Source organism: Ranitomeya imitator, chromosome 2, assembly GCF_032444005.1.
Source record: "Ranitomeya imitator isolate aRanImi1 chromosome 2, aRanImi1.pri, whole genome shotgun sequence".
NCBI classification, from domain to species: Eukaryota; Metazoa; Chordata; class Amphibia; order Anura; family Dendrobatidae; genus Ranitomeya; species Ranitomeya imitator.
Window position 1 is genome coordinate 344130294 of NC_091283.1, and position 25330 is coordinate 344155623.

At 45.6% G+C, this 25330-nt stretch overlaps 1 protein-coding gene across 1 annotated transcript in view; it reads right to left on the reverse strand.

The window, feature by feature from the left end:
* Window positions 1–17855, reverse strand: part of LOC138663715 (uncharacterized) — a 60221-nt gene extending 42366 nt beyond the window's left edge. The window contains exon 1 of the mRNA XM_069750029.1: window positions 17702–17855. The gene's annotated coding sequence lies outside the window, so the exon portion shown is untranslated. The remainder of the gene's footprint in view (window positions 1–17701) is intronic.
* Window positions 17856–25330: the final 7475 nt, after the last annotated feature.

The window sequence follows — 25330 nt, forward strand, 5'->3', positions numbered from 1 at the left end:
ACGTTTTGTCTTTTCATCTTACTCACAGTCATTATATGTGGGGGGCTGCCTTTTCCTTTGGGGAATTTCTCTGGGGCAAGTCAGGCCTATTTTTCTATCTTCAGGCTAGCTAGTTTCTTAGGCTGTGCCGAGTTGCCTAGGTAGTTGTTAGGCGCAATCCACAGCCGCTTTTAGTTGTGTTTAGGATAGGATCAGGTGTGCAGTCTACAGAGTTTCCACGTCTCAGAGCTCGTTCTTGTATTTTTGGGTATTTGTCAGATCACTGTGTGCGCTCTGATCGCTAAGCACACTGTGTTTCTGGATTGCCTTCATAACACCTGTCATTAGCAAACATAACAGTACAAGGAGCCAAACTAATGATTCTCAATAGAGGGAAAGAAAAAGTTCTGACATCATTTTTTTTTTTTTTTTCTGCTCTGTGTTCACTTTTTTTTTTCCCCCTAGACATTTGGGTGATTCTGGACACAGGTGTGGACATGGATATTCAGGGTCTGTGCTCTTCAATGGATAATCTCGTTATAAATGTACAAAAAATTCAAGATACTATTGATCAGAAATCTATGTTAGAACCAAGAATTCCTATTCCTGATTTGTTTTTTGGAGATAGAACTAAGTTTCTAAGTTTCAAAAATAATTGTAAGCTATTTCTGGCCTTGAAACCTCATTCTTCTGGTAATCCTATTCAACAGGTTTTGATTATTATTTCTTTTTTGCGCGGCGACCCTCAAGACTGGGCATTTTCTCTTGCGCCAGGAGACCCTGCATTGAGTAGTGTCGATGCGTTTTTCCTGGCGCTTGGATTGCTGTACGATGGGCCTAATTCAGTGGATCAGGCTGAGAAAAATTTGCTGGCTTTGTGCCAGGGTCAGGATGATATAGAAGTATATTGTCAGAAATTTAGGAAATGGTCAGTACTCACTCAGTGGAATGAATCTGCGCTGGCAGCTTTGTTCAGAAAGGGTCTCTCTGAGGCCCTTAAGGATGTCATGGTGGGATTTCCTATGCCTGCTGGTTTGAATGAGTCTTTGTCTTTGGCCATTCAGATCGGTCGACGCTTGCGCGAGCGTAAATCTGTGCACCATTTGGCGGTACTGCCTGAGGTTAAACCTGAGCCTATGCAGTGCGATAGGACTATGACTAGAGTTGAACGGCAGGAATACAGACGTCTGAATGGTCTGTGTTTCTACTGTGGTGATTCCACTTATGCTATTTCTGATTGTCCTAAGCGCACTAAGCGGTCCGCTAGGTCTGCCGTCATTGGTACTGTACAGTCCAAATTCCTTCTGTCCATTACCTTGATATGCTCTTTGTCGTCATTTTCTGTCATGGCGTTTGTGGATTCGGGCGCTGCCCTGAATCTGATGGATTTGGATTATGCTAAACGTTGTGGGTTTTTCTTGGAGCCTTTGCGGTGTCCTATTCCATTGAGAGGAATTGATGCTACACCTTTGGCCAAGAATAAACCTCAATACTGGGCCCAGCTGACCATGTGCATGGCTCCTGCACATCAGGAAGTTATTCGCTTTCTGGTGTTGCATAATCTGCATGATGTGGTCGTGTTGGGGTTGCCATGGCTACAAACCCATAATCCAGTATTGGATTGGAATTCCATGTCGGTATCCAGCTGGGGTTGTCAGGGGGTACATGGTGATGTTCCATTTTTGTCGATTTCGTCATCCACCCCTTCTGAGGTCCCAGAGTTCTTGTCTGATTATCAGGATGTATTTGAAGAGCCCAAGTCCGATGCTCTACCTCCGCATAGGGATTGTGATTGTGCTATCAATTTGATTCCTGGTAGTAAATTCCCTAAAGGTCGATTATTTAATTTATCCGTGCCCGAACACGCCGCTATGCGCAGTTATGTGAAGGAATCCCTGGAGAAGGGACATATTCGCCCATCGTCATCACCACTGGGAGCAGGGTTCTTCTTTGTAGCCAAGAAGGATGGTTCGCTGAGACCGTGTATTGATTACCGCCTTCTTAATAAGATCACTGTTAAATTTCAGTATCCCTTGCCATTGTTATCTGACTTGTTTGCTCGGATTAAGGGGGCTAGTTGGTTCACTAAGATAGATCTTCGTGGTGCGTATAATCTGGTGAGAATCAGGCAAGGAGATGAATGGAAAACTGCATTCAATACGCCCGAGGGTCATTTTGAGTATCTAGTGATGCCGTTCGGACTTGCCAATGCTCCATCTGTGTTTCAGTCTTTTATGCATGACATCTTCCGTGAGTATCTGGATAAATTCCTGATTGTTTACTTGGATGACATTTTGATCTTCTCAGATGATTGGGAGTCTCATGTGAAGCAGGTCAGAATGGTTTTTCAGGTCCTGCGTGCTAACTCTTTGTTTGTGAAGGGATCAAAGTGTCTCTTCGGTGTGCAGAAAGTTTCATTTTTAGGGTTCATCTTTACCCCTTCTACTATCGAGATGGATCCAGTTAAGGTCCAAGCCATCCAGGATTGGATTCAGCCGACATCTCTGAAAAGTCTGCAAAAGTTCCTGGGCTTTGCTAATTTTTATCGTCGCTTCATCTGTAATTTTTCTAGCATTGCCAAACCATTGACCGATTTGACCAAGAAGGGTGCTGATTTGGTTAATTGGTCTTCTGCTGCTGTGGAAGCTTTTCAGGAGTTGAAGCGTCGTTTTTGTTCTGCCCCTGTGTTGTGTCAGCCAGATGTTTCTCTTCCGTTCCAGGTCGAGGTTGATGCTTCTGAGATTGGAGCAGGGGCGGTTTTGTCACAGAGAGGTTCTGATTGCTCAGTGATGAAACCATGTGCTTTCTTTTCCAGGAAGTTTTCGCCCGCTGAGCGTAATTATGATGTGGGCAATCGAGAGTTGCTGGCCATGAAGTGGGCATTCGAGGAGTGGCGTCATTGGCTTGAAGGAGCTAAGCATCGCGTGGTGGTATTGACTGATCATAAGAACTTGACTTATCTCGAGTCTGCCAAGCGCTTGAATCCTAGACAGGCCCGTTGGTCGTTATTTTTTGCCCGCTTCGACTTTGTGATTTCGTACCTTCCGGGCTCTAAAAATGTGAAGGCGGATGCTCTGTCTAGGAGTTTTGTGCCCGACTCTCCGGGTGTATCTGAGCCAGCGGGTATCCTCAAGGAAGGAGTCATTGTGTCTGCCATCTCCCCTGATTTGCGGCGGGTGCTGCAAAAATTTCAGGCGAATAAACCTGATCGTTGTCCAGCAGAGAAACTGTTCGTCCCTGATAGGTGGACTAATAAACTTATCTCTGAACTTCATTGTTCGGTGTTGGCTGGTCATCCTGGAATCTTTGGTACCAGAGAGTTAGTGACTAGATCCTTCTGGTGGCCATCTCTGTCACGGGATGTACGTACTTTTGTGCAGTCCTGTGGGATTTGTGCTAGGGCTAAGCCCTGCTGTTCTCGTGCCAGTGGGTTGCTTTTGCCCTTGCCGGTCCCAAAGAGGCCTTGGACACATATTTCGATGGATTTCATTTCTGACCTTCCCGTTTCTCAAAAGATGTCAGTCATTTGGGTGGTCTGTGATCGCTTTTCTAAAATGGTCCATCTGGTGCCCTTGGCTAAATTGCCTTCCTCCTCTGATTTGGTACCTTTGTTCTTTCAGCATGTGGTTCGGTTGCATGGCATTCCTGAGAATATTGTTTCTGACAGAGGTTCCCAGTTTGTTTCAAGGTTTTGGCGAGCCTTTTGTGGTAGGATGGGCATTGACCTATCCTTTTCCTCGGCTTTCCATCCTCAGACTAATGGCCAGACCGAACGAACCAATCAGACCTTGGAAACATATCTGAGATGTTTTGTTTCTGCAGACCAGGATGATTGGGTGTCCTTTTTGCCCTTGGCTGAGTTCGCCCTTAATAATCGGGCCAGCTCGGCTACCTTGGTTTCTCCATTTTTTTGCAATTCTGGGTTCCATCCTCGTTTCTCTTCAGGACAGGTTGAGTCTTCGGACTGTCCTGGTGTGGATTCTGTGGTGGATAGGTTGCAGCAGATCTGGACTCAGGTAGTGGACAATTTGACCTTGTCCCAGGAGAAGGCTCAACGTTTCGCTAATCGCAGACGCCGTGTGGGTCCCCGACTTCGTGTTGGGGATCTGGTTTGGTTATCTTCTCGTCATATTCCTATGAAGGTTTCCTCTCCTAAATTTAAACCTCGTTTTATTGGTCCGTATAGGATTTCTGAGGTTCTCAATCCTGTGTCTTTTCGTTTGACCCTCCCAGACTCCTTTTCCATACATAATGTATTCCATAGGTCGTTGTTGCGGAGATACGTGGCACCTATGGTTCCATCTGTTGAGCCTCCTGCCCCGGTTTTGGTGGAGGGGGAATTGGAGTATATTGTGGAGAAGATTTTGGATTCTCGTGTTTCTAGACGGAAACTCCAGTATCTGGTTAAATGGAAGGGTTATGCTCAGGAAGATAATTCCTGGGTTTTTGCCTCTGATGTCCATGCTTCCGATCTTGTTTGTGCCTTTCATGCGGCTCATCCTGGTCGGCCTGGGGGCTCTGGTGAGGGTTCGGTGACCCCTCCTCAAGGGGGGGGTACTGTTGTGAATTCTGTGGCTGAATTCACTCCTGTGGTCACAAGTGGTACTGCAGCTTCTGAGCTTCCTCCCTCAGGTGTTCTGGTGAGCTCGTTAACCGCTTCATTACTTAACTCCGCCTGATGCTGCTATCCTTGCTCCTTGTCAATGTTTCAGTGTTGGATCTGAGCTTCTCCTGATTGTTCCTGTGACCTGCTGCTCTGTATAGCTAAGTGCCTTTTGCTTTTTTGTTGCTTTTTTTCTGTCCAGCTTGTCTTTTGTTTTGCTGGAAGCTCTGAGACGCAAAGGGTGTACCGCCGTGCCGTTAGTTCGGCACGGTGGGTTTTTTTTGCCCCCTTTGCGTGGTTTTGCTTTAGGGTTTTTTGTAGACTGCAAAGTTCGCTTTACTGTCCTCGCTCTGTCCTAGAATATCGGGCCCCACTTTGCTGAATCTATTTCATCCCTACGTTTTGTCTTTTCATCTTACTCACAGTCATTATATGTGGGGGGCTGCCTTTTCCTTTGGGGAATTTCTCTGGGGCAAGTCAGGCCTATTTTTCTATCTTCAGGCTAGCTAGTTTCTTAGGCTGTGCCGAGTTGCCTAGGTAGTTGTTAGGCGCAATCCACAGCCGCTTTTAGTTGTGTTTAGGATAGGATCAGGTGTGCAGTCTACAGAGTTTCCACGTCTCAGAGCTCGTTCTTGTATTTTTGGGTATTTGTCAGATCACTGTGTGCGCTCTGATCGCTAAGCACACTGTGTTTCTGGATTGCCTTCATAACACCTGTCATTAGCAAACATAACAGAGGGGTGTGAGAGAGGTGGAATCCACCATAGGAAAGCGCGGCTGGAGAGGCTGAGTCAGAGGGGGTGAGCCAGGTTTCAGTGATGCCCGAGGAAGGAGAGTTTGATATTGATAAAGAGGTCGTGGATAAATTACAGTTTATTACAGACAGAGCATGCGTTCCATAGTGCTCCAGATAGGGAAATTGGGGGAGTGGGGGCTGGATGAATGGGTATGAGGTTACTGTAGTTGCGAGGACGTGTAGAGGCTCGTGGCAGGGGATTAGAAATGAGTGTGGGGATGTGATGAGGAGGGCCAGGATTTGGGTGATATGTCGCCAGCAATGAGGAGCAGCAGACTGAGCGTTAGAAGGTGTGAGCTGGATAGGTCATGATGTGGCCGTGTGTGCCTGGAGAGAAAGGATTGTATGTGGAGGAATAGTTCTGTGGAGGAGGTGAGGTGGCTGGGGAGGATTGAGGACGAAATGACTAGTTCCTTACTGAGTGGAGGGATTACAGGAGATAGGAAGAAATAAAGTAGTATGGGGTGAGTTACTGCAGTGAGGGGGATAATGAGGCCCAGGAATACATTATATTACAGGAGTTACTGCAGTGAGGGGATAATGAGGCCCAGGAATTCATTATATTACAGGAGTTACTGCCGTGAGGAAGATAAAGAGGCCAGGAATACATTATATTACATCAATTACTGCAGTGAGGGGATAATGAGGCCCAGGAATACATTATATTACATCAGTTACTGCAGTGAAGGGGATAATGAGGCCCAGGAATACATTATATTACAGGAGTTACTGCAGTGAGGGGATAATGAGGCCCAGGAATTCATTATATTACAGGAGTTACTGCCGTGAGGAAGATAAAGAGGCCAGGAATACATTATATTACATCAATTACTGCAGTGAGGGGATAATGAGGCCCAGGAATACATTATATTACATCAGTTACTGCAGTGAAGGGGATAATGAGGCCCAGGAATACATTATATTACAGGAGTTACTGCAGTGAAGGGGATAATGAGGCCCAGGAATACATTATATTACAGGAGTTACAGCAGTGAGGGGATAATGAGGCCCAGGAATACATTATATTACATCAGTTACTGCAGTGAAGGGGATAATGAGGCCCAGGAATACATTATATTACAGGAGTTACTGCAGTGAAGGGCATAATGAGGCCCAGGAATACATTATATTACAGGAGTTACAGCAGTGAGGGGATAATGAGGCCCAGGAATATATTATATTACATCAATTACTGTAGTGAGGGGATAATGAGGCCCAGGAATACATTATATTACAGGAGTTACTGCAGTGAGGGGATAATGAGGCCCAGGAATTCATTATATTACAGGAGTTACTGCCGTGAGGAAGATAAAGAGGCCAGGAATACATTATATTACATCAATTACTGCAGTGAGGGGATAATGAGGCCCAGGAATACATTATATTACAGGAGTTACTGCAGTGAGGGGATAATGAGGCCCAGGAATTCATTATATTACAGGAGTTACTGCCGTGAGGAAGATAAAGAGGCCAGGAATACATTATATTACATCAATTACTGCAGTGAGGGGATAATGAGGCCCAGGAATACATTATATTACATCAGTTACTGCAGTGAAGGGGATAATGAGGCCCAGGAATACATTATATTACAGGAGTTACTGCAGTGAAGGGGATAATGAGGCCCAGGAATACATTATATTACAGGAGTTACAGCAGTGAGGGGATAATGAGGCCCAGGAATACATTATATTACATCAGTTACTGCAGTGAAGGGGATAATGAGGCCCAGGAATACATTATATTACAGGAGTTACTGCAGTGAAGGGCATAATGAGGCCCAGGAATACATTATATTACAGGAGTTACAGCAGTGAGGGGATAATGAGGCCCAGGAATATATTATATCACATCAATTACTGTAGTGAGGGGATAATGAGGCCCAGGAATACATTATATTACAGGAGTTACTGCAGTGAAGGGGATAATGAGACCCAGGAATACATTATATTACAGGAGTTACTGCAGTGAGGGGATAATGAGGCCCAGGAATACATTATATTACAGGAGTTACTGCAGTGAGGGGATAATGAGGCCCAGGAATACATTATATTACAGGAGTTACTGCAGTGAGGGGATAATGAGGCACAGGAATGCATTATATTATAGGAGTTACTGCAGTGAGGGGGTAATGAGGCCCAGGAATACATTATATTACAGGAGTTACGGCAGTGAGGGGATAATGAGGCCCAGGAATGCATTATATTACAGGAGTTACTGCAGTGAGGGGATAATGAGGCACAGGAATACATTATATTACAGCAGTTACTGCAGTGAGGGGATAATGAGGCCCAGGAATACATTATAATACAGGAGTTAGTCTAAGTTCACATTTGCGTTGTGCGCCGCAGCGTCGTCGCCGCAACGCACAACGCAAACAAAAACGCAGCAAAACGCATGCACATGCGGCCCATGCGGCGCCAATGTTAAAAGATAGGGCCGCACGACGCATGCGTTTTTGAAAAGGTCGGCGCCGCCCGAAAAATGCAACATGTTGCGTTTGACGCGCCCAGGCAGGTGCGCCCTAACGCCGCATGCGGCGTAAAACGCAACAAAACGCAACACAACGCATGCACATGCGGCCCCAATGTTAAAGATAGGGCCGCACGACGCATGCGTTTTGTTGCGGCGGCGACGCTGCGGCGCAAACCGCAAATGTGAACGTACCCTTACTGCAGTGATGGGATAATGAGGCTCAGGAATACATTATATTACAGGAGTTACTGCAGTGAGGGGGATATGAGGCCCAGGAATACATTATATTACATGAGTTAAGGTACCTTCAAACATAACGATATCGTTGCTTTTTGTGACGTAGCAATGATATCGTTAAGGAAATCGTTATGTGTGACAGCGACCAACGATCAGGCCCCTGCTGGGAGATCGTTGGTCGCTGAGGAAAGTCCAGAACTTTATTTAGTCGCTGGATCTCCCGCTGACATCGCTGGATCGGCGTGTGTGACGCCGATCCAGTGATGTCTTCACTGGTATCCAGGGTAAACATCGGGTTACTAAGCGCAGGGCCGCGCTTAGTAACCCGATGTTTACCCTGGTTACCAGCGTAAACGTTAAAAAAACAAACACTACATACTTACCTTCAGCTGTCTGTCCCCGGCGCTCTGCTTCTCTGCACTCCTCCTGCATCCTGTGTCAGCGCCGGGCAGCCGGAAAGCACAGCGGTGACGTCACCGCTCTGCTTTCCGGCTGACCGGCGCTGACAGTGCAGAGGAAAGCAGAGCGCCGGAGGACAGACAGCTGAAGGTAAGTATGTAGTGTTTGTTTTTTTAACGTTTACGCTGGTAACCAGGGTAAACATCGGGTTACTAAGCGCGGCCCTGCGCTTAGTAACCAGATGTTTACCCTGGTTACCGGGGACCAGGGGCGGATATGGGTCAATATGGGCGGTAGCCCAGGGCCCAGTGGTGTGGGGGGGCCCTGGGCTACCACACAGATTGACCCTCTGATAATCCGCCCCTGAGTGTGGTGGTGAATGCCCGCTAGCATTTATGTGTCCCCGGACCCGGTGGGCAGAGAGAGGGGGCCCGCATCGGGCCCCGTCTCATCTGCTCACCGGGCCCCTTCCAGCGCTGCGGCGGTTTCCTATTGATGTGCGGGCACGCGCCCGCATGTCAATAGTTAACAACAGCCGCCAGCCAATTGGAGGCTGGCGGCTGATGTTGGCCGCAGCACACACGTCGCCGGCGTCTGACGTCATTGTCAGTCACCGGCGAGTGTGCGCTGCTGGAGGGAGCTCGCCGCTGAAGCGCCAGGTCAGGTGAGGAGACTCGTTTTTTTTGTTTTTTTTTTGAGACACTGGGGCAGATTGCTGGACTCACTGGGGGCAATACTGGAGGTCACACTGGGGCAGATTGCTGGACACACTGGGGCAGATAATTACTGGAGACACTGGGGCAATGCTGGAGACACTGGGGCAGATTGCTGGACACACTGACGGCAATGCTGGACATACTGGGGCAGATTGCTGGACACACTGGGGCAATGCTGGAGACACTGGGGCAATGCTGGAGACACTGGGGCAATGCTGGAGACACTGGGGCAGATTGCTGGACACACTGGGGGCAGATGATTGCTTGAGACACTGGGGCAATGCTGGAGACACTGGGGCAGATTGCTGGACACACTGGGGCAATATTGGAGGACACACTGGGGCAGATTGCTGGACACACTGGGGCAGATGATTGCTGGACACACTGGGGCAATGCTGGAGACACTGGGGCAATGCTGGAGACACTGGGGCAGATTGCTGGACACACTGACGGCAATGCTGGACATACTGGGGCAGATTGCTGGACACACTGGGGGCAGATGATTGCTTGAGACACTGGTGCAATGCTGGAGACATTGGGGCAATGCTGGAGACACTGGGGCAATGCTGGAGACACTGGGGCAGATGGCTGGACACACTGACTGCAATGCTGGACATACTGGGGCAGATTGCTGGAGACACTGGGGCAGATGATTGCTTGAGACACTGGGGCAATGCTGGAGACACTGGGGCAATGCTGGAGACACTGGGGCAGATTGCTGGACACACTGACGGCAATGCTGGACATACTAAGGCAGATTGCTGGACACACTGGGGGTAATATGCTGGACACACTGAGGTAGATTGCTGGACACACTGGGGGTAATATGCTGGACACACTGGGGCAGATTGCTGGACACACTGGGGGTAATATGCTGGACACACTGAGGTAGATTGCTGGACACATTGTCTGGGGGCAATGCTGGAGACACTGGGGCAATGCTAGAGACACTGGGGCAATGCTGGACACACTGGGGCAGATTGCTGGACACACTGGGGCAGATTGCTGGACACACTGTGGGCAATGCTGGACAATTGGACATACTGGGGCAGATTGCTGGTCATACTGGGGCAGATTGCTGGACACACTGGTGGTAATATGCTGGACACACTGGGGCAGATTGCTGGACACACTGGTGGTAATATGCTGGACACACTGGGGCAGATTGCTGGACACACTGTCTAGGGGCAATGCTGGACACACTGGGGCAGATTGCTGGACACACTGGTGGCAATGCTGGACACACTGGGGCAATATGCTTGACATACTGGGGAAGATTGCTGGACACACTGTCTGGGGGCAATGCTGGACACACTGGGGCAGATTGCTGGACACACTGGGGGCAGGATTGGAGGCATGGGCAGAATGTAGATGCGGAGCATGATTGGAGACACGGGGCAAAATGAAAGACATGGGGCAGGATTGGATCATGGGGCAGGATGGATACAATGGAGACAGATGGGGCAGGATGGGGAGATCACATGGGGTAGAAATGTAGAATGGATACTCATGAGTGCAGGATGCGAGAACATATGGCTGGAGCCAGGAATGAGATAAACGGGGCCAGGATGGGGAATATTATTACCATAGGGGCTAATTAAGGGATATTATTACTGCAGTGATGTATTTATTTTATTTTTTGAGGACACTGTTTTAAATGGGGGGGCGGTCCTGTTACTGTGCAGAGTGACACTATATCGCCTTTTTTTCTTCATGTGGTGTAATGTAGAAGTTGTGAAAAATTAAGTAATGTGTTCTGCAAGCGGAGCTTGAGATAACTCTGTTATTTCCTGCAGAAACAAGTCCTGGCTGGAAGAAATGATGGCGGTCTGTGTTGGATGAAAGATGAAGGACTTCACCTAGAGACGTCACTAGTGAGTCAGTCTTACCTATACACTGACACTATACACTGTATACTATATACAGCGGTCCTGTGTACAATGTCACCAGTGATCACTGTATTACCTATACACAGGAGCTCTGTAAATAATGTATAATACCACCAGTGATCTCTGTATTACCTCTACACAGACACTGCATACTAAGTACAGATCTCCTGTGAATACTGGCACTTATGGTGATAGTATTGTGTTTTTTTTTTTTTTTTTATTACTGATCGGTATTGTAGTATTCAGTCACTATGTGGTGGTAATATGTGGTCTGGAAATGGTGTTGTGGTATTTGTCCCTTGTATGTGCTATTTGGTCACCAAGTGGAGGTAATATGTGGTCTTGACATGGTGCCGTGGTATTTGTTCCTTGTATGTGATATTATTGGTCAAAATATACCTAAATTGTATTGCTGATTTTAACAAATATTTAATAGGTTACAGTAGAGTAGGGCCCGGCCATTTTTCTGGAATAATCTGGTTTGGGTATATCATGACCCCCGTCACATGACCCCCATCACATGACCGGGGGGAGGGCCCACAGTGTCTGAACAGCCCGGGGCCCTGGCTACCCTTAATCCACCCCTGCCGGGGACCTTGGGATCGTTGGTCGCTGGAGAGCTGTCTGTGTGACGGCTCTCCAGAGACCAAACAGCGACGCTGCAGCGATCGACATCGTTGTCGGTATCGCTGCAGCGTCGCTGAGTGTGAAGGTACCTTTACTGCAGAGATGGGGTAATGAGGCCCAGGAATGCATTATATTATAGGAGTTACTGTAGTGAGGGGATAATGAGGCCCAGGAATGCATTATATTATAGGAGTTACTTCAGTGTGGGGGTAATGAGGCCCAGGAATACATTATATTACAGGATATTACAGGAGTTACTGCAGTGATGGGATAATGAGGCTCAGGAATACCTGTTATTACAGGAGATACTGCAGTGAGGGGTTAATGAGGCCCAGGCAGGGGCTGACTGGCAAATTTTAGCCTGGGGGGCAAGCACACAGCAGTGGCCCATGAGTAGCGGCCCATCCTTAAAGGAGTTGTCGGATCTTAAGCTACATGTCTACAGTCACTATGTGTGAATCCTCATATCGCGCGCACTGTGGGCTGTGAGGATTCTCCGATGCCTACGCCGGGGACAGGTGGTCTTGTGACTGCAAGCATGTGATTATATATATATATATATATATATATATATATATATATCTATTATGACACGCATAGGCACAGTCCCACTGTATAATCACTCACACACACACAGGGCTGGAAAGGGACAAAAAAGCACCCGCCACAAAAAACCCCACCAGTCCACATACTCAAACACTCCCCACCCCCAATCAGTGAATTTTGCTATACTTTGTCCTGGCCTTCAACACTCCTCTTAAAGGCGTTGTTTGAAGAGCCACATGTGAATGGCGCCGAAGTGCGCATGATCGACCACAGGTCCATTTACATGGTGCTCTTTAGAGCTCCAGCTCTCGGGATCATGGGGGTCTCAGTAGTTGGACCCCGGCGATTCTAAGTTCTCGGCATAGGAGATTACTTGGGATAATCCATTTAAATGGATTTTCCAATATTTTTTTTTAATTTTCCCATAAAAAAACGGAAAATAATAAACCAGTATTGACCTTCCCAAAGACCAATGTCGCCTCTCTGACAACAGAACAGGAGAAATGGTACTGTGCAGTGTATATATACAGGACAGGAGAAGTGGTACTGTGCAGTGTATATATACAGGACAGGAGAAGTAGTACTGTGCAGTGTATATATACAGGACAGGAGGAGTGGTACTGTGCAGTGTATATATACAGGACAGGAGGAGTGGTACTGTGCAGTGTATATATACAGGACAGGAGGAGAGGTACTGTGCAGTGTATATATACAGGACAGGAGAAGTGGTACTGTGCAGTGTATATATACAGGACAGGAGAAGTAGTACTGTGCAGTGTATATATACAGGACAGGAGGAGTGGTACTGTGCAGTGTATATACAGGACAGGAGGAGTGGTACTGTGCAGTGTATATATACAGGACAGGAGGAGAGGTACTGTGCAGTGTATATATACAGGACAGGAGAAGTAGTACTGTGCAGTGTATATATACAGGACAGGAGGAGAGGTACTGTGCAGTGTATATATACAGGACAGGAGGAGAGGTACTGTGCAGTGTATATATACAGGACAGGAGAAGTAGTACTGTGCAGTGTATATATACAGGACAGGAGGAGAGGTACTGTGCAGTGTATATATACAGGACAGGAGGAGTGGTACTGTGCAGTGTATATATACAGGACAGGAGGAGTGGTATTGTGCAGTGTATATATACAGGACAGGAGGAGTGGTGCTGTACTGTGCAGTGTATATATACAGGACAGGAGGAGTGGTACTGTGCAGTGTATATATACAGGACAGGAGGAGTGGTACTGTGCAGTGTATATATATATAGGAGGAGTGGTGCTGTGCAGTGTATATATACAGGACAGGAGGAGTGGTACTGTGCAGTGTATATATACAGGACAGGAGGAGTGGTACTGTGCAGTGTATATATACAGGACAGGAGGAGTGGTACTGTGCAGTGTATATATACAGGGCAGGAGAAGTGGTACTGTGCAGTGTATATATACAGGACAGGAGGAGCGCTACTGTGCAGTGTACAGTATATATACAGGACAGGAGAAGTGGTACTGTGCAGTGTATATATACAGGACAGGAGGGGTGGTACTGTGCAGTGTATATATATATATATAGGACAGGAGGAGTGGTACTGTGCAGTGTATATATACAGGGCAGGAGAAGTGGTACTGTGCAGTGTATATATATATAGGACAGGAGGAGTGGTACTGTGCAGTGTATATATACAGGGCAGGAGAAGTGGTACTGTGCAGTGTATATATACAGGACAGGAGGAGTGGTACTGTGCAGTGTATATATACAGGACAGGAGGAGCGCTACTGTGCAGTGTACAGTATATATACAGGACAGGAGAAGTGGTACTGTGCAGTGTATATATACAGGACAGGAGGGGTGGTACTGTGCAGTGTATATATATAGGACAGGAGGAGTGGTACTGTGCAGTGTATATATACAGGGCAGGAGAAGTGGTACTGTGCAGTGTATATTGTCGGGATCACACTCAGTCGGAGCAGCCTTTGGAAGTGGGGAATCACCAGAAAATAATACACAAGACACGTCTTGTATAGTGTATCACTGGGAAGTCTCTGAAGCACGCCTGCCTTCAAAGTGCTATCCCTTCTTTATATAGTGGTTTCAGTAGGTTTAGTGGTTATACAAGTTTTGCATGTTTAAACAAAGAGACAAAACAGGAAAGAAAGAAAAGAAAAGAAAACAGTTTCGTGGGCGGCAGTTTCACAACAAACAGTACAAAGGCAATTCCACAGACAAGAAAAACAGGATTTCATACTATAGCTAAAATGTCCTTGAATGGACAGGTCAATATTTATCACAAATTCTTTTTTTTTTTTTTTTGTTCATTGAGGTAATCATTTTTGTTCTGCTCTTCACAATATATACAGGACAGGAGGAGTGGTACTGTGCAGTGTATATATACAGGGCAGGAGGAGTGGTACTGTGCAGTGTATATATACAGGACAGGAGGAGTGGTACTGTGCAGTGTATATATACAGGGCAGGAGGAGTGGTACTGTGCAGTGTATATATACAGGACAGGAGGAGTGGTACTGTGCAGTGTATATATACAGGACAGGAGGGGTGGTACTGTGCAGTGTATATATACAGGACAGGAGGAGTGGTACTGTGCAGTGTATATATACAGGACAGGAGGAGCGGTACTGTGCAGTGTATATATACAGGACAGGAGGAGGGGTACTGTGCAGTGTATATATACAGGGCAGGAGGAGTGGTACTGTGCAGTGTATATATACAGGACAGGAGGAGGGGTACTGTGCAGTGTATATATACAGGACAGGAGGAGGGGTACTGTGCAGTGTATATATACAGGACAGGAGGAGTGGTACTGTGCAGTGTATATATACAGGACAGGAGGGGTGGTACTGTGCAGTGTATATATACAGGACAGGAGGAGTGGTACTGTGCAGTGTATATATACAGGACAGGAGGAGCGGTACTGTGCAGTGTATATATACAGGACAGGAGGAGGGGTACTGTGCAGTGTATATATACAGGACAGGAGGAGTGGTACTGTGCAGTGTATATACAGGACAGGAGGAGTGGTACTGTGCAGTGTATATATACAGGACAGGAGAAGTGGTACTGTGCAGTGTATATATACAGGACAGGAGGAGTGGTACTGTGCAGTGTATATATACAGGACAGGAGGAATGGTACTGTGCAGTGTATATATACAGGACAGGAGGAGTGGTACTGTGCAGTGTATATATACAGGGCAGGAGGAGTGGTACTGTGCAGTGTATATATACAGGACAGGAGGAGTGGTACTGTGCAGTGTATATACAGGACAGGAGGAGTGGTACTGTGCAGTGTATATATACAGGACAGGAGAAGTGGTACTGTGCAGTGTATATATACAGGACAGGAGGAGTGGTACTGTGCAGTGTATATACAGGACAGGAGGAGTGGTACTGTGCAGTGTATATATACAGGACAGGAGAAGTGGTACTGTGCAGTGTATATATACAGGACAGGAGGAGTGGTACTGTGCAGTGTATATATACAGGACAGGAGGGGTGGTACTGTGCAATGTATATATACAGGGCAGGAGGAGTGGTACTGTGCAGTGTATATATGCAGAATAAGGGCACGGTCACATGTTCAGTATTTGGTCAGTATTTTACATCAGTATTTCTCAGCCAAAACCAGGAGTGGGTGATAAATACAGAAGTGGTGCATATGTTTCTATTATACTTTTCCTCTAATTGTTCTACTCCTGGTTTTGGCTACAAATACTGATGTAAAATACTGACCAAATATTGATCGTGTGAACGTGGGCTTAATACAGGTACTCATTAGGGGGGAATCACAGTAGAATATGGCATCAGATGTGAGAATAAAATCATACCACTTTTGTGGAAGAAAATGGAACAGATTTTTTTTAATACTCTTTATTAGCCCATGTGGCAACATTTCACTTCCATATCAGAGAAATGTTCAGTTATGGATCCGAAATGTTGACACATGGACTAATAAAGAGCCCGCTAGTTTTCTCACAATTAATCAGAATGATAGCTGGATATATAGATACACACATACATAATAAGAATAGATACTGAGAATTACACCATTTATGCAGGACAGTAGAAGTATACACAGCTCCACAATATACCGTATATACTTGAGTATAGGCCGACCCGAGTATAAGCAGAGGCACCTAATTTGGCCACAAAAAACTGGGAAAACTTATTGACTCGAGTATAAGTCTAGTCATGTAGTATATTGCCCAGCACAGAGCCACGTAGTATAGAGACTTAAAAAAATAAAATAAACATATACAGTAATCACCTTCCGAAGGCCCGTTGGAAGTCCTGCTATACTTACCATCCGCCGCCTTTCTCGCTCCTCTCCACGCTCCCGGGACCGCTAAGCTTTCGCTCCCAGGGCTGGTGCGAGCAGGACCTATGATGACGTCGCGGCAGGTCCTTGTCGCACACCAGTGCTGGGATGGGAGCGGAAGCAGCCACTTGCAATGGAGCGATCCCGGGAGCGTGGTGAGGAGCGAGAAAGGCGGCGGAGGGTGAGTATAGCAGGTTTTTTTTTTATTATTATTTTTAACATTATCTATTTTTACTATTGATGCTGCATAGGCAGCATCAATAGTAAATAGTTGGGGACACACAGGGTTAATAGCAGCGGTAACGGAGTGCGTTACACCGCGGGCCGTTACCGCTGCCATTAACCCTGTGTGAGCGGTGAGTGGAGGGGAGTATGGAGCGGGCGCCGGGCAGTGAGAGCAGGGGAGGCCCGTCGCTAATTGGTCGCGGCAGCCATGACAGGCAGCTGCCGAGACCAATCAGCGAATGAATAACCGTGACAGAAGGACACACAGACGGAAGTGACCCTTAGACAATTATGTATATAGATATATTACATATCTATGTGTGCGCAGCGTCCAATCTGCAGCAAATACGCCACGTGTGCACACAGCCTAATACACTACAGCGGCGCTCAGGTATTTAATTACATTCCATGCGGACATCACATATTGGATCTTTCTTTGGATGAGAGACGATGATGAATTCATTGTCCCAGGAGCAGATGGCCACTAACAGCACTCTACAGCAGTCTGTGCAGCCAGGATAGGAGATGTATGGACGTGGTGATGGGCAGTCCGGCTCTTTTTGGTGATCCGGCTCACTCGGCTCTGCTCACCAAAAAGGCTTCATCACTGATTCACTCTCCCTGTGCTGAGTGACCCAGCACCAGCTAATATCTGCGGTCCCTTTAAGAAAGGATGTATAGCAAGTCAAGCATTGTAAACACTGCTCTAAGTTTCCTCTTCAACTCCTCCCAGCCCCCAGTCAGGTGGGAAGAGAAATCTAAGCAAACACCAGGAGAAAAAAAACAAAACAGCTCAGCTCCCAGTGGTGAGCCAGCTGCCGTCCTTCATATCATCTGGATCCTTCACAAAGGACACATCACTACTTCATTTACCTGCAGGGTGCAGGCACTGGGCAGCAGCCTGGGAGTGTGGGAGACACCGGAGTGGACTGTGGGACGGGACCACTATATAGACTAGATCATCATTCAGCCTGCCTGTGTAATGGCTGTGGCTGCATGTCTTCCTGCTCAGCCTCAGGGGTCAGACAGGGTTCAGAGGCGTGCTTACGAAGCACGCTGTACACAACACGTCTCTCTGAACCCTGCGTGAACCCTGGCCTGCTCCCACATCCAATCCCAGCATGCAGGGTGCCATAGCAACGGGGTCTCAGCTTGCTCGCTGTGTGAAGTGTCCAGACACAGCTGTGTGTGGCTGCAAGCAGATAGTCTTGAATAAACAGTTAACAATACGTGCTGCACGGAGGAAGGGCGGCCCTGTCTGTTGATAATTAACGGCCCGGGGGGCAAATGCCTCTTTGCCACCTGGCCCAGTCCGCGCCTGCGCCCAGGAATACATTATATTACAGGAGTTTCTGCAGAGAGGGGATAATGAGGCCCAGGAATACATTATATTACAGGAGTTACTGCAGTGAGGGGATAATGAGGCCCAGGAATACATTATATTACAGGAGTTACTGCAGTGGGGGGATAATGAGGCCCAGGAATACATTATATTACAGGAGTTACTGCAGTGAGGGGATAATGAGGCCCAGGAATACATTATATTACAGGAGTTACTGCAGTGAGGGGATAATGAGGCCCAGGAATACATTATATTACAGGAGTTACTGCAGTGAGGGGATAATGAGGCCCAGGAATACATTATATTACAGGAGTTACTGCAGTGAGGGGATAATGAGGCCCAGGAATACATTATATTACAGGAGTTACTGCAGTGAAGGGATAATGAGGCCCAGGAATACATTATATTACAGGAGTTACTGCAGTGAGGGGATAATGAGGCCCAGGAATACATTATATTACAGGAGTTACTGCAGTGAGGGGATAATGAGGCCCAGGAATACATTATATTACAGGAGTTACTGCAGTGAGGGGATAATGAGGCCCAGGAATACATTATATTACAGGAGTTACTGCAGTGAAGGGATAATGAGGCCCAGGAATACATTATATTACAGGAGTTACTGCAGTGAGGGGATAATGAGGCCCAGGAATACATTATATTACAGGAGTTACTGCAGTGGGGGGAAAATGAGGCCCAGGAATACATTATATTACAGGAGTTACTGCAGTGAGGGGATAATGAGACCCAGGAATACATTATATTACAGGAGTTACTGCAGTGAGGGGATAATGAGGCCCAGGAATACATTATATTACAGGAGTTACTGCAGTGAGGGGATAATGAGGCCCAGGAATACATTATATTACAGGAGTTACTGCAGTGAAGGGATAATGAGGCCCAGGAATACATTATATTACAGGAGTTACTGCAGTGAGGGGATAATGAGGCCCAGGAATACATTATATTACAGGAGTTACTGCAGTGGGGGGAAAATGAGGCCCAGGAATACATTATATTACAGGAGTTACTGCAGTGAGGGGATAATGAGGCCCAGGAATACATTATATTACAGGAGTTACTGCAGTGAGGGGATAATGAGGCCCAGGAATACATTATATTACAGGAGTTACTGCAGTGAGGGGATAATGAGGCCCAGGAATACATTATATTACAGGAGTTACTGCAGTGAAGGGATAATGAGGCCCAGGAATACATTATATTACAGGAGTTACTGCAGTGAGGGGATAATGAGGCCCAGGAATACATTATATTACAGGAGTTACTGCAGTGGGGGGAAAATGAGGCCCAGGAATACATTATATTACAGGAGTTACTGCAGTGAGGGGATAATGAGACCCAGGAATACATTATATTACAGGAGTTACTGCAGTGGGGGGATAATGAGGCCCAGGAATACATTATATTACAGGAGTTACTGCGCCCTCTGCTGGTTGTCCTCATATGAACTCGAGCCTGGGAGCTTTCTAGGAAAATTCCCACGATCTAGGAACAACCAGCAGAGGGCGCCTCACCGCAAATGAAGGTAAATATAGGTCATTGACCTACTTTACCTTCATTCCCCGGGGTTTTGCAGCCACGAACAACGTTGCATTAGCAAAGCTCGTGGCTGCAAAATATTTTAACCCCTTCAGATGGATTTACATCGTTGGACTTTACAGATCTGCGGAAGGTATGGATATTGTTGGTTTATTATGTTTTTTTGTTACAGAACGAGGGTCTTCAGTGATTGGATTGGGCGTTGAATAAAATATTACAACAACCTTTGTTTTTATTTCATTAAAATAATTTTTAATAATGTGTGTGTGTGTGTATTTTTTTAACCCTTTACTAGTATTGGATTAATAATGGATAGGTGTCATAATTGACGCCTCTCCATTATTAATTTGGCTTAATGTCACCTTACAATAGCAAGATGGCATTAACCCTTCATTACCCCATATCCCACCGCTACACGGGAATGGGAAGAGAGTGGCCAAGTGCCAGAATAGGCTCATCTTCCAGATGTGCCTTTTCTGGGGGGCAGGTGTTTTTAGCCAGGAAGGGGGCCAATAACCGTGGACCCTCTCCAGGCTATTAATATCTGCCCTCAGTCACTGGCTTTACTACTCTGGCGGAGAAAATTGCACGGGAGCCCACGCCAATTTTTTCCGCCATTTAACCCTTTAATTTAGTAGATAGAACGGCCAAATTTTGCATATACACACTACTAACATTAGTAGTGTGGAATATGCAAAAAAAAGGGAGATATGACATGGTTTACTGTATGTAAACCATGTATCATATCATGTCGGGTTTAGGAAGGAGAGAGCAAAAGCCGGTAATTGAATTACCGGCTTTAAAGCTATCTCGCGCTGGAAGAAATATTAATATATATATATATATATATATATCTCAGTAGACACATATATATATATATATGTGTCTACTGAGATATATATATATATATATATATATATATATATATATATACACACAGTATATATATATATATATATATATATTTTTTTTTACACATGGATCCCTTGTATAGCCGTATGTTGGTTTTGCAAGCCTGCGAGAAAGACACGCAGTACGGATGCCATACGGATTACATACGGAGGATGCCATGCGCAAAAAACGCTGACACACCCTGCCTACGGAGGAGCTACGGACCACTATTTTGGGGACTTTTCAGAGTATTATGGCCGTAATATACGGACCATATTGTTTTACGCTGTGTGTGACGCCGGCCTAATACTGGAGTTACTGCAGAGAGGGGATAATGACGCCCAGGAATACATTATATTACAGGAGTTACTGCAGTGAGGGGAAAATGAGGCCCAGGAATACATTATATTATAGGAGTTACTGCAGTGAGGGGATAATGAGGCCCAGGAATACTTTATATTACAGGAGTTACTGCAGTGAGGGGATAATGAGACCCAGGAATACATTATATTATAGGAGTTACTGCAGTGGGGGGATAATGAAGCCCAGGAATACATTATATTACAGGAGTTCCTTCAGTGAGGGGATAATGAGGCCCAGGAATACATTATATTATAGGAGTTACTGCAGTGGAGGGATAATGAGGCCCAGGAATACATTATATTACAGGAGTTCCTGCAGTGAGGGGATAATGAGACCCAGGAATCCATTATATTACAGGAGCTACTGCAGTGGGGGGACAATGTGGCCCAGGAATACATTATATTACAGGAGTTACTGCAGTGAGGGGATAATGAGGCCCAGGAATACATTATATTACAGGAGTTACTGCAGTGGGGGGATAATGAGGCCCAGGGATACATTATATTACAGGAGTTACTGCAGTGAGGGGATAATGAGGACCAGGAATACATTATATTACAGGAGTTACTGCAGTGAAGGGATAATGAGACCCAGGAATACATTATATTACAGGAATTCCTGCAGTGAGGGGATAATGAGGCCCAGCAATACATTATATTACAGCAAATGCTGCAGTGAGGGGATAATGAGGCTCAGGAATACATTATATTATAGGAGTTACTGCTGTGAGGGGATAATGAGGCCCAAAAAAACATATTATAGTAGTTACTGCAGTGGAGGGATAATGAGGCCCAGGACTACATTATATTACAGTAGTTATTGAAGTGAGGGGATAATGAGGCTCAGTAATACATTATATTACAGGAGTTACTGCAGTGGGGGGATAATGAGGCCCAGGAATACATTATATTACAGGAGTTCCAGCAGTGAGGGGATAATGAGGCCCAGGAATACATTATATTACAGGAGTTACTGCAGTGATGGGATAATGAGGCCCAGGAATACATTATATTACAGGAGTTACTGCAGTGAGGGGATAATAAGGCCCAGGAATACATTATATTACAGTAGTTATTGAAGTGAGGGGATAATGAGGCTCAGTAATACATTATATTACAGGAGTTACTGCAGTGGGGGGATAATGAGGCCCAGGAATACATTATATTACAGGAGTTCCTGCAGTGAGGGGATAATGAGGCCCAGGAATACATTATATTACAGGAGTTACTGCAGTGATGGGATAATGAGGCCCAGGAATACATTATATTACAGTAGTTATTGAAGTGAGGAGATAATGAGGCTCAGTAATACATTATATTATAGGAGTTACTGCAGTGGGGGGATAATGAGGCCCAGGAATACATTATATTACAGGAGTTCCTGCAGTGAGGGGATAATGAGGCCCAGGAATACATTATATTACAGTAGTTATTGAAGTGAGGGGATAATGAGGCTCAGGAATACATTATATTACAGGAGTTACTGCAGTGAGGGGATAATGAGGCCCAGGAATACATTATATTACAGTAGTTATTGAAGTGAGGGGATAATGAGGCACAGGAATACATTACATTTCAGCAGTTACTGCAGTGAGGGGATAATGAGGCCCAGGAATACATTATATTACAGGAGTTACTGCAGTGATGGGATAATGAGGCTCAGGAATACCTTTTATTACAGGAGATACTGCAGTGAGGGGATAATGAGGCCCAGGAATACATTATATTACATCAGTTACTGCAGTGAGGGGATAATGAGGCCCAGGAATACATTATATTACATCAATTACTGCAGTGAGGGGATAATGAGGCCCAGGAATACAGTATATCACAGGAGTTACTGCAGTGAGGGGATAATGAGGCCCAGGAATACATTATATTACAAGAGTTACTGCAGTGATGGGATAATGAGGCTCAGGAATACCTTTTATTACAGGAGATACTGCAGTGAGGGGATAATGAGGCCCAGGAATACATTATATTACATCAGTTACTGCAGTGAGGGGATAATGAGGCCTAGGAATACATTATATTACATCAATTACTGCAGTGAGGGGATAATGAGGCCCAGGAATACAGTATATCACAGGAGTTACTGCAGTGAGGGGATAATGAGGCCCAGGAATACATTATATTACATGAGCTACTGCAGTGAGGGGATAATGAGGCCCAGGAATACATTATAGTACAGGAGTTACTGCAGTGAGGGGGTAATGAGGCCCAGGAATACATTATATTACATGACTTACTGCAGTGAGGGGATAATGAGGCCCAGGAATACATTATAGTACAGGAGTTACTGCAGTGAGGGGGTAATGAGGCCCAGGAATGCATTATATTATAGGAGTTACTGCAGTGAGGTGGTAATGAGGCCCAGGAATACATTATGTTACAGGAGTTACTGCAGTGAGGGGATAATGAGGCCCAGGAATGCATTATATTATAGGTCCAACCAAGAGCAAAAGAAAAATGTCACCGCACCGCTGCTTATTGCCTGACCCTAAAGTCTTCAACCCAGATAGTGTGAACAGCGTTCAATGCCTACTCAGAACGTTCCCTCTGATACCATTGGGGGTGCAGCTTCAAGAAAAATCCAAACAGTCCATGTCATGCAAAAGCACAAGAAAAAGAAGCGCACTTACCCCAAGTACGGTGGTCACAGTTTTATTCGGACATATTTAAAACATCGGGAGGGAGGAAAGTGAACAGTGAACGGACTGCGGCCGTTTCGTGCTATACGGCACTTCAACGGGTCCTTGATGACCAAGGACCCGTTGAAGTACCGTATAGCACGAAACGGCCGCAGTCCGTTCACTGCTCACTTTTCTCCCTGCCGATGTTTTAAATATGTCCGAATAAAACTGTGACCACCGTACTTGGGGTACGTGCGCTTCTTTTTCTTGTGCTTTTGCATTATATTATAGGAGTTACTGCAGTGAGGGTGTAATGAGGCCCAGGAATACATTATATTACAGGAGTTACTGCAGTGAGGGGATAATGAGGCTCAGGAATACATTATATTGCATCAGTTACTGCAGTTAGGGGTTAATGAGGCCAAGGAATACATTATATTACATCAGTTACGGTTGCATCTAGTTTGGAGTTGATTTTTTGTGGTTCTCAAAAAATCAACTCCATTGTAGCTGATTCACTAGTGAGCCGTCTAGATCGGAGTTGATTTTTTGAGGCCTCATTTTTTCAACTCCACTCTAGACGGCTCACTACTGAAGTGACTAGATCGGAGTGGATATTTTGTGGTCCTCATTCCATCCACTCCACTCTAGCCGGTTCACAGGTGAGGTGACTAGATCGGAGTTGAATTTTTGAGGCCTCACTGCAGTCACATGCCTTTGATGACCTCATTCCAGCCACTCCACTCTAGATAATTCACTGGTGAGGTGACTAGATTGGAGTGGATTTTTTGATGATCTCTCTGCAGCTTCTCCATTCTAGACAGTTCAGTTTCTACAGTGACGTCTCTCAAAAAATCAACTCCAATGTTCAGAATGGAGCTGATTCCAGGATCCTCATAGACTGCAATGTAGTGGAATTGGAATGTATGCACAGTGTGTGTGTGTGTGTGTGTGTGTATATGTATAAAATCAGCTTTATAATTGTAATAATATAATACTTTTATTTTTTAGATACTTGCTTAAACTGTTATATTTGTTTTGTATTTACGAAGGGGAAAAATTTTTTTTTCATGATTAATCAAACTTGCATTTTATTACTGCTTTTTATAATATAACTAATTATACATAGCACGGATTGTTGATTTTTGCCTGAATCTTACTTTTCCTGTATTGCCAGTCCTGGCCGCAGCATCGACATTGGAAGAGTGGACGGAGCCTCACAGGGAAAAACGTAACAGAGCGCATCAACAGAGTCCTCATAATTTACAACATTGGATCCTAGTGGATTTTTTGAGGACCTCATTTTAGCAACTCCATTCTAGCTGATTCATTAGTGAACCATCTAGATCGGAGTGGATTTTGTGAGGACCTCCCTGTAGCCTCCAATCTGTACAGTTTGGTGCTGAGGTGACTGGAATTGAGTTTTTCAAAGAGTGGACGGAGCCTCACAGGGAGAAACATAACATAGCGCAGCAACAGAGTCCTCATAATTTATAACATTGGATCCTAGTGGGTTTTTTGAGGACCTCATTTTAGCAACTCCATTCTAGCTGATTCACCATTGAGCCGTCTAGATTGGAGTGGAATTTTTGAGGTCCTCATTTTAACAGCTCCATTCTAGCTGATTCACTAGTGAGCTGTCTAGATCGGAGTGGATTTTTTGAGCACCTCCCTGTAGCCTCCAATCTGTACAGTTTGATGCTGAGGTGACTGA